The sequence below is a fragment of the Mustelus asterias genome, chromosome 11 (genome assembly GCF_964213995.1).
Source record: "Mustelus asterias chromosome 11, sMusAst1.hap1.1, whole genome shotgun sequence".
NCBI classification, from domain to species: Eukaryota; Metazoa; Chordata; class Chondrichthyes; order Carcharhiniformes; family Triakidae; genus Mustelus; species Mustelus asterias.
This window is the reverse complement of record NC_135811.1, coordinates 33,065,427-33,075,474: the sequence shown is the minus strand read 5'-3', so window position 1 is coordinate 33,075,474 and position 10,048 is coordinate 33,065,427. Positions and strand designations below refer to the sequence as shown.

Here is a 10,048-nt window from a genome sequence, read left to right as displayed (position 1 = left end):
ACCCCGCCATCGGCTCTGCATTCTGCACAGCCCTTTTTTTATATAGACTATTAAACGTGGCGCTTTATTCTATTGTTTCCAATGTATGTTGTTTCTGAGCAGAAGCATCCATGGTGGGGCTGGGCTTCATAGCTGTCATGTAAAGCAAAGATGTGACCATTGCAATGTGAACATGTAGCTGTTTCATTTGGCTGCCCAGTCCCTCATGCAGCTAAATGCTCCCTTTAAAAGCCAGTTCTCTTTATTGTCGTAGAGGGAGATCGCTCTCAGTTGGCCTGCTGCGCCATCTAGCACGATAATCGCGACAGCAACAAACACAGTGTGAGTCAAAACCTCAGGGAGGGGGGAAAGAAGGGGAGTTTCAATCGGAAAACGAATCTTTTTTAAAAAAAACCTGACATTTCAATTTTGCAAAACAGACAAGGTTCGTACTTTGCACATGGTTGGGCGGCCAGCAACAACCTTTTCCTCCCATATGTTAAAAAACACACCGAGTTCCCAACAACAGACTGTCCAGGAAGTGACAAGACTACTTCCCTTTGCAATTTCAGCTGATTAGTAGTAGTGGACGGCTCCACATCGGGAGAGGGGAGAGATTGAGAGGGGAGCGGAGGAGAGATCGCAGTCCACGGATTGCGTGTGTGTGCTGGTGGTGGGGGAGAATACAAGGAGGGAGTCTCGCCCAGGTATTTGCTGTCGGGGCGGAGCAGGCAGTGGGCTGGAGGCAGGTTGGCAGTGCCAGCTTCCCCCCACTCCCCCCCGCCCTGCTTTGCGATAGGAGAGGCTGCGTGCGGATATTGTTACAATGTGTAGCGTCTAAGCTCCCTGACACTGAGTTTGTGACAGCGCTGACTGAGACAGAGCCTGGATAGCAGCTGAAACCTTCCTGCTAGGCTGAACATGTCTTTAACCTCGCATCACCGCGGGGAATTGTGAGAGGGCAAAAGAGAGAGAGAAAGGAAAATCACACGCTCAAAGGAGCTGATCTGAAGAAATAGCGTTGGAGTAAAATATATTTATTATAGATAAACAGGTCCAGCACGTCGCATCCTCTTCATCCTGAAGGATGGGTGATCCTGTGGGTATTATTTTCATGTGACTATACAATAGTTTCAGATCCAGCCCGTGTCAAAAAAGTAATATTTAAATAAATATGTCTGAGAACGAGCAAAGGCTCAGCTATATTTAATAATGCCACTAACCTATTGTTCAATAGTTTGACTTGGATTTGTATTTCTGAGCAACCCTGCCGTGGAGTTCGAGGGAGGGGGGAAAGTCTCTTTCTCTGCTCGGGAGGGAGGCACCGATTGTATTTTTAGTGGGAAGCTCGGCTTTTCTTGGAGTGGCTGCTCGGGATTCCTTTCCAGTCCATTTGGTGCGGTTTTGCCAGCGGGCTGCACATGGCGAGGGCTCGATCCCCCCGCTCTGCCCTGTAAGGTTGCCAAAAGGCTGTGCGCCAAGTGGTAGGGGAAACGCCAGTTATCCCGGGGACTTTTCCTCCCGGTGTCTGTGTCTCACTGTCACGTTTGCACAGCCACGATTGTGTTAAAGGGAAACTCCTTTAAAGTTTTGTTTTGGGGTGGGGAGGGGAACAAGGTTTGCAGTCATGATGAGATTTAAAGCGATCATTTCTCTCCCCAAATAACAAGAATAGCGCCTACCAGTTATATTCGGTTCATTCCCTGTCCGGTTGTATGTAGATCAACATTCCTTTGCTCTATAGAAAGAATACGATGGCAGTAAAAGTAGTTTTTATGCATCTATGCTTCGCATGGTTAGTTTTTAACAAGTATATAAAATGCAGACTTTGCCGTATTTGCTGATGTTCTAAAAAAAAAGTTGACTGGGTTACTTGATGTCATGAGACAAAGTACAAATTATGCTCCTTTTAACTGTGTTGACAAAATGAAAGCATGACTCGCTGCCAAGATCAGATACTGTAGTATATTCCTCCTGTATCAAGCTAGTGCCACAATACGCAACTGTTTCTAGTTGGGAGGATGGAATGTGTAAGGTATTTTGAGGTTTGGGATTGGTGTCACATAAAGAGCTGTGTACAGTAAGTACATTTGGATGCGTTTTGTGAAGGCAGCTGGCAATAGTGTTATGTATGTAGAGCGGGGACTTTGTAATACATTATATTGTTTCGAATACGAGTTGTACTTCTGCTGTCACTCAACGCTTACAGTGCATTTATTGAAGTTCTATTTTCTTCACTGGATTCTCAATATTTTTTCAATGTCTGACATTTTCCGAGAAAAGCATTATTGGTTTAGCACTCGGTTCCTATAAGGTTTTGCAGAAAATTGAAAAAGATTTAAAATGTTTGAATGCTTTAAATTCTTTGAGTTGGCAAATATAATTGGATATCTACCCGCACTGAAAATACTGTTTAAAAAGTCTTAATTTTCTGCAAGTTTATGGAGAGGGTGGGGGGGATGTATAATTAAACAATGAGGTCTTGAAATTCATTATGCAAGGATGATGTATCCTTTACGTGTAAATGCTTCACTCTCTAAACAATATTCCCATTTAGAAAGACCTGACTTTGTATTTGGAAAGCACAATTTGTGTCTTAATGATGTCCCAAGTTCTTTGTAGCCAATGGATTGCTTTTGAAGTAATGGACTATGGTTGTTTCATGGGCAAAGAACCCTGGCAGTGTTGGTTGAGGGAGGAATGTTGGCCAGGAGGCGAGATGAACTTCCTACTTTTGTTTGGAAAAAATGTTATTTAACATCTCATAGCACCACCAATATTGCAGCCTTCCTTCTGCACTGTACTGAAGCATCAACCTAGATCATAGGCTCAAATATTTGAGTGGGGCTTGAACCCACAACCTCTGAGTCTGGAGCAACAGAGCTATCGACTGAGTAAGCTGATACATTACTTTGTCATATAGCACCAAGCTTGAGTTAATTTCTAACAGTGAGAACCTTCATTTATATCCATCCACAGTTGGCTGTAGGCTTCTCATAGAATCATTTATATTTACCCTGCTAATCCCTCTAACCTACGCATCCTGGGACACTAAGGGGCAATTTAGTATGGCCAATGCACCTAACCTGCACATTTTTGGACTGTGGGAAGAAACTGGAGAACCCAGAGGAAACCCATGTGGACACGGGGAGAACATGCAAACCCCACACACGCACACTGGCTCAAGCCAGGAATTGAACCCAGGTCCCCGGAGTTGTGGGGCAGCAGTGCTAACCATTGTGCCACCGTGCCACCCCACTGTCTTCTCACTGTGTTCACTGCAGTTCTGTGCATTGCTGTCATCCCTCCATCTGTCCAGTTTCTGATGTTGTCTCCCCATCCAGTCCTCCAGCCTGACTTGTTCTTTCTTGACGTTTCACTTTCTAGTGCTGCCAGTGCCAATCGCTCACCCTGCCATTGCAAGTGGTTGTCCTTTCTCAATTTCCAATTTCTTCGCTTCAGCTGAAAGCTGGTGAGATGCTGGAACTCAAATTTTCCTGCAGTCAAATTCATTTATGTCGCACCTTTTTGATAGACTGCAACCTTCCAAGGTGCTTCAAGCATTATTTTAAAGAAAGGGCTTGCATTCCTTTCATGACCTTTGGTTGTCCCAAACTGCTTCACAGATGGTGAAACAGTTTTGAAGTTTAGCCGCCGTTACAATGTGGCCAATTTGCACATCGGGAAGTGCTCTGAGCATCAGTGTGAGAAGTTTCAGGATAATCTGTTTCTGCGTGATAGTGTTTAAGGGATAGATATTGATTAGGTACCAGAATCATAAAATCATAGAATCCTACAGTGCAGAAGGAGGCCATTCAGCCCATCGAGTCTGCACCAACCACAATCCCACCCTAGGCCCTAATCCCATAACCTCATGTATTTACCCTAGCTAATCCCCCTGACATTAAGGGGCAATTTAGCATGGCCAATTCACCTAACTCACACATCTTTGGGCCGTGGGAGGAAACCGGAGCACCCAGAGGAAACCCACGCAGACATGGGGAGAATGTGCAAACTCCACACAGACAGTGACCCAAGCCAGTAATTGAACCCGGGTCCCTGGAGCTGTGGGGCAGCAGTGCTAACCACTGTGTCACCATGCTGCCCTGAAAACCAAGGAAACCCAACCTATTTGTCCTTGAATAGTGGCAAGAAATCTTTTCTGTCTACCTGCAAAAGCAGAGGGCACCTTGGTTTAGTATCTCACCTAAAGAAGGCACCTCCAACAGTGCAGACCTCTTTTTGCACAATTCAGCCTGGATCATTTTGGAACATAAAGTAATATTAACTCAAAAGTGAAGTACAGCTATTTTGTAATGGAACCAGTAGCTGAGTCTATTTTTAGCTAATAGTATGATTGTGCCAGTTCAGTTTACACGTGGTAAGAACAATGGGGTGGACTTGGGTGATAAACAAAATGAAACCGACCTGAGCATTGTCAGAATCGCTTTTATCTCGTAACTGATCAGTTGACAATGTTCACATGTCACTTTTTTTCCCTACAAATGTAATGCACATTTGCATAACATATACATATCATACATAGCATACATAGGGGTGACACGGTGGCACAGTGGTTAGCATTGCTGCCTCACAGAACCATGGACCTGGGTTCAATTCCAGTCTTGGGTCATTGTGCGGAGTTTGCACGTTCTCCCTGTGTCTGCGTGGGTTTCCTCCGGGTGCTCCGGTTTCCACCCACACTCCAAAGATATGCGGATTAGGTTGATTGGCCATGTAAAATTTACCCTTAGTGTCAGGGAAATTAGCAGGGTAAATGTGTGGGGTTACGGGAATAGAGCCTGAGGTGGGATTGTGGTTGATACAAACTCTATGATTCAAGGAAATTCCCTAATATGAAGTGTAGCTCCCCCACTTGCTGGAGAATTGTGGAAATCTGTTGAAAGTTGTCTTGAAAGATGCAAGTATTTACAAATTAGTAACTTTAAAACAAGAAAAAAGTAATCTTTCCTTGTTCAGCAATACTAGAAAGGTAAAGGACACCATTTTATTGATATAATCTGGATTGAATTCAGGAATAAAATAGCAGCTATTGGCATTGGGAATGTTGTGTGCTCTTTTGGTTGCTGATAGGAATTTAGTCAAGTTGTTTGCACCTTATTTAGTTTGCCATTGCCAATGACCATGTGAGGTCATCGATAAAATAGTTATGTAAATAAACTGGCATCAGTTTAGTCAGAGGTGATGTATGGTAACCTGATGAAGGAGCAGTGCTCCGAAAGCTTGTGATTCCAAATAAACCTGTTGGACTTTAACCTAATGTTGTGAGACTTCTTACTGTGCTTACCCCAGTCCAATGCCGGCATCTCCTCATCATTACTAGACCAGTTATTGTAAAAGATTTTAGTCCCAGTTTTTTAAAAAAAAGCAAACATTGCGATATTTAGAATGCGTGGGTAGTAATATCTTTAATCACGGCACATGTGTTCCATGCAATATTTAAATGTTGACTTGGTATTGGACAAATGCTTTGCAATATAAACAATAGCATTTCCTCATCCTGATGGTTGTAAGACAGAAAGGTGGCAACTGCAATTCCTAGTCCCTGCTGAGGTCCTTGATTCCAGTTGGGAAGCGTTAGGGCACAATAGGTGTTTGCAAATCCCCTGGGATGGAAGAAATATTGGTTAGAATGCCTACTTCTGAATGATGAAGTTTAGCCCCTATCTGTGGATCTATATCAGAAAGGAGTAAGAGGGAAAACAGGAAGAGTCATTTCTTGAAGAGTATAGAGGGTGTAGGAGTAGAGTTAAGAGAGAAATCAGCAGGGCAAAAAGGGGCCACAAGATTGTTTTTGCAGATGAGGCAAAAAAGAATCCAAAGAGCTTCTACAAATACATAAAGGCCAAAAGAGTAACTAGGGAGAGAGTAGGGCCTCTTAAGGATCAACAAGGTCATCTATATGCGGATCCACAAGAGATGGGTGAGATCCTAAATGAATATTTCGCAACAGTATTTACGATTGAGAAAAGCATGGATGTTAGGGAACTTGGGGCAATAAATAGTGATGTCTTGAGGAATGTACATATTACAGAGAAGGAGGTGCTGGAAGTCTTAAAGCGCACCAAGCTAACTAAATCCCCGGGACCTGATGAAGTGTATCACAGGACATCGTGGGAGGCTAGGGAGGAAATTGCAGGTCCCCTAGCTGAGATATTTGAATCATCGATTGTCATGAGTGACGTGCCTGAAGATTGGAGAGTGGCAAATGTTGTGCCTTTGTTTAAAAAGGGCTGCAGGGAAAAGCCTGGGGACTACAGGCCAGTGAGCCTCACATCTGTGGTGGGTAAGTTGTTGGAAGATATTTTGAGAGACAGGATCTACAGGCATTTAGAGGCGCAAGGACTGATTAGGAATAGTCTGCATGGCTTTGTGAGTGGAAAATCATGTCTCACAAATTTGATTGAGTTTTTTGAAGGGGTAACCAAGAAGGTAGATGAGGGCAGTGCAGTTGATGTTGTCTACATGGACTTTAGCAAGGCCTTTGACAAAGTACCGCATGGTAGGTTGTTGCATAAGGTTAAATCTCGTGGGATCCAGGGTGAGGTATCTAAATGGATACAAAATTAGCTTCTTGACAGAAGACAGGGGGTGGTTGTAGAGGATTGTTTTTCAAACTGGAGGCCTGTGACCAGAGGTGTGCCTCAGGGATCAGTGCTGGGTCCACTGTTATTTGTCATTTATATTAATGATTTGGATGAGAATATAGGAGGCATGGTTAGTAAGTTTGCAGATGACACCAAGATTGGTGGCATAGTGGACAGTAAAGAAAGTTATCTCCAGTTGCAACGGGATCTTGATCAATTGGGCCAGTGGGCTGACGAATGGCAGATGGAATTTAATTTAGACAAATGCGAGGTGATGCATTTTGGTAGATTGAACCAGGGCAGGACTTACTCAGTTAATGGTAGGGCGTTGGGGAGAGTTACAGAACAAAGAGATTGAGGGGTACATGTTCATAGCTCCTTGAAATTGGAGTCACAGGTGGACGGAGTGGTGAAAAAGGCATTCGGCATGCTTGGTTTCATCGGTCAGAACATTGAATACAGGAGTTGGGATGTCTTGTTGAAGTTGCACAAGACATTGGTAAGGCCACACTTGGAATACTGTGTGCAGTTCTGGTCACTAGAAAGAGTGCAGAAAAGATTTACTAGGATGCTACCGGGACTTGATGGTTTGAGTTATAAGGAGAGGCTGAATAGACTGGGACCTTTTTCTCTGGAGCATAGGAGGCTGAGGGGTGATCTTATGGAGGTCTAAAATAATGAGGGGCATAGACAAGGTAGATAGTCAATATCTTTTCCCAAAGGTGGGGGAGTCTAAAACTAGAGGGTATAGGTTTAAGGTGAGAGGGGAGAGATACAAAAGTGTCCAGAGGGGCAATTTTTTCACACAGAGGGTGGTGAGTGTCTGGAATAAGCTGCCAGAGGTAGTAGTGGAGGCGGGTACAATTTTATCTTTTAAAAAGCATTTAGGTAGTTACATGGATACGATGGGTATAGAGGGATATGGGCCAAATGCGGGCAATTGGGATTAGCTTCGGGGTTAAAAAAAAAATAAGGGCGGCATGGACAAGTTGGGCCGAAGGGCCTGTTTCCATGCTGCAAGCCTCTATGACTCTACAGTGATGATTCTTGCTTTCAGAGAAACTTGCTAAATGTGGAGCTGCTGTATAAGAACAGAGGCATTGACCAAGACTACTACTCCCAATTGTTTTTTTTAAGTGTTTGCAGTTCTATGCAAGTGGGCAGTAACCTTTCATGGCAAATCTTTCTTTGGGCTGGATGTAAGGGTTCTGCACATTTTGCTGCCATTAACATTACACATATGTGAAGTAATAATGTGTTTTGGCGTGGATTTACATTGTTCATCTGCAAACACTTTTTCATCATAATACTTTCCATTGGTGAGTTTTCATGAACATTACAGTAGCAATTGCTTCAAAAGTGATTTGAAAGCTGCACATATTGGTTCTTTGCAAAATGTTGACTTTGTGGAAAAGAAACTATATCGTGCAAGATTGGAACATGTATTGGTCACATCACACTTTGGCATTACTTACCCGTCAGTGACAAAGGGGGAGTTCGTGGCAGTCCCTATGAACATTATGTTTAACTTAGAATTTATTTCTGAATATTAATAGCAAATTTAAAACATTAGCTGAAACACTAATAAGACTGGGTAACACAATTGTACATAGATTGGATAGGCTCAATTACATCTCTTCGCCTACGCTGAGAAAACTAAGGCCGGATTTTACCAGCACGCCCGCCCCAATTCTGTGGGTGGGTGAGACTCGGAGAGTGGCATTTTCCGTTGGCCTCGGGTGGGATCGTATGAAACTCGGGCGGAAATGCCGGTAAAAGTTTGCCCTAAATCTGTCTTGTTGATGTGTAATAATGGCGACTGATAACAATGTCATCATCTGTCGTGCTGCCATACTTTAAATACTTTTGATGATTCTGTGATTAATTTCTTTAAAAAAAACTTCTCCTATTCACAAATTTTGACTGTGTTTCTTGAGTTTTGGTTTTTACATTTTGTAGGTTTTTTTTCCCCCTTTCCCAGATCAGTTGGCCTTCTATATAACATGTGCAAGTGTTAAAGACCTCTTGTTAAAATATAGAGATTCCAGGAATGAAAGTGATTGAAAGGCAGTAATTTAGTCCAGGCATTCAGTTGGCATCAGAAACTTGGAGAGCAAATTGTGAATCATTCATAATGACCATTTGAATCAATGGATTGAATTAGTGCAGAACTGTAAAGGTTTGTTTTCAATTCTGCATTTGTTTTTCGGCTTGCCTTTACATAGGAGCCAACTTGGAGCTCACTGTTTTTAAGGTGCTATGATCCTGTAGAGAACAACAGTTTTTAAAATTGAACCGAAATTCCAATTAATAGCTGATTGAATGACATGACAAGATTTCACATTTTAAGACTTTGACTGTATAAGAAAACTAAGAGCAACATTGACTAAACATTTTTTCTGTAGACAATTTGTACCTTCAGCTACCAAACTGAACTTTCCATTTTTACTTTTAACACAACCAAAACTCCAACTTCATAATTATACTTTACACTATTCCCTCGGTAGAAATTCAATTCTCCTGGAACCAGGTCAAAGTGATTGTTAGCTCCCAAGGATTTACTTCCATTCTTTTCTTTTCCCAGCCTGACAAGTTCTATTCTCCAGAACTGTCTTTCATAGTGAGGGTTTTCCTTGGAGTTTCTTCCTCTCGTTCAAGCCCAGTGAATCTTTCAGCCTGGTTTTAAATCCTCAAGAATGGGTTATTTTCATCCAGAGCACAAGCTCGTATTTGTATTCCTGCATGGTGCACTGTAGAGATGTTTTGCCTCTAGCTGCTGACTCTCTTTTCTATCCTGGCAGACTAATTCATCTGTAAGATTGTGATGTTTTGTGAAAACCTGCAACCTGACTTTCCAAGGACACTTCCCCCTCTCAAAGTCTATCTCCACTGGCAATGTGAATCACACAGGCCTTGTATTCAGGTAGAAATGCGTTTAGCTATTCTTTAGAATAGAGTTGATGTTTGAATTCTAAGTACATTGACACTTTAAAGTATGACCAATTACAATCTGACATTGCCAATACCTTCTTGGGACTTTGGAGACTAGCAGTCACTATAAACACAGATACTGCTGCAATTGTCCCCAAATGTGAACACCTTAACAACCCAGGCTTTCCTTTAACCCTCAACAGCCATGCTGCAGAAGCTTATTATCAGGCAGACTACACAACAGGTCATATGAGCATCTTACTGCTAAAGATGCAGTCCCAAAACATAACAATCAAACCTCATATTTATAACAAATGTGTAATGTTCACAAAGACGGTTTATCGATTTGAGATGCAATCAGTGCTTTTAATCAACTAAGGAATATTTTTTAATAATGTATTGATGGAAGATGCATTTACAGGTCTCCTATCTATCTGTATCTACAAGTAGTGAAGCTGGTGTGAAGTAAAGTTTCCATTTACTGTGCAATGAGATGGAGCAGAAGTGACAACCATGTTTATTGTGAGGAT

The 10,048-nt window shown here is 42.4% G+C and overlaps 1 protein-coding gene across 1 annotated transcript in view; it reads left to right on the top strand.

Annotated features, from left to right (window-relative positions):
- The first annotated feature begins 827 nt into the window (after positions 1-827).
- Positions 828-10,048, top strand: part of fam53b (family with sequence similarity 53 member B) — a 130,021-nt gene continuing 120,800 nt past the window's right edge. The window contains exon 1 of the mRNA XM_078223428.1: positions 828-1,078. The gene's annotated coding sequence lies outside the window, so the exon portion shown is untranslated. The remainder of the gene's footprint in view (positions 1,079-10,048) is intronic.